Source organism: Peromyscus leucopus, chromosome 16_21, assembly GCF_004664715.2.
Source record: "Peromyscus leucopus breed LL Stock chromosome 16_21, UCI_PerLeu_2.1, whole genome shotgun sequence".
Lineage (NCBI taxonomy): Eukaryota > Metazoa > Chordata > Mammalia > Rodentia > Cricetidae > Peromyscus > Peromyscus leucopus.
Window position 1 is genome coordinate 42,969,473 of NC_051084.1, and position 664 is coordinate 42,970,136.

At 33.6% G+C, this 664-nt stretch overlaps 1 non-coding gene across 1 annotated transcript; it reads right to left on the reverse strand.

The window, feature by feature from the left end:
• Positions 1 to 329: 329 nt before the first annotated feature.
• Positions 330 to 435, reverse strand: LOC114690872. Its single transcript, XR_003734143.1, has one exon. It is a non-coding gene; the product is annotated as a U6 spliceosomal RNA (small nuclear RNA).
• Between the last annotated feature and the right edge of the window lie 229 nt (positions 436 to 664).

A 664-nucleotide genomic window follows, 5' to 3' on the forward strand; every position in this document is an offset into this window, starting at 1 on the left:
GAAGTTAAAATCTCTTCACCAGTTTCAAGCAAATTTTACTTATCACAACAGACCTGCATACACCCACTTTTAACTAATCCAAGTAATAAATACTCTTGCCCAAATATAAACCAATGTCTTTCACTTTATTGACTATTTTTGTTTTGAAATAACATTAGCATTTTTAAAAGTTACTATATAAGTGAAATGTATCATGGATGTGTAATCATTCTAAGTGAATTAATAATTAAATTTTAAAATCTTAGCCTTAATTTCCAATATTTTAAATGACATGATAGAATCCATATACACAAAAGCTCTTTCCAGTTATCAGTGTTTATGTTTTGTTTTTTAATATGGAATGTTCCATGAATTGTGTGTTATCCTTGTTCAGGGGCCATGCCAACATTCTCTGTATTGTTCTAATTTGAGTATATATGATGCCAAAGTGAGCACTTCAATGGTTTTTAAGAATCAGGGAGAATATGCAGAACTTACATTGGGAAGTAGGGTTGAACAGTATTTGTTCTAGTTCACTGTAGCATTGTTTCCCCACTTAGGTGACTGGGGAACCCTCACACACAACCATGACACACTTCTGATGGGCACGTTTCTTGTGCCAGACTACTCACACGGAGAAAGTACATTATTTTCGAGATGTCTTGAGACTGACATGCATTAAAGG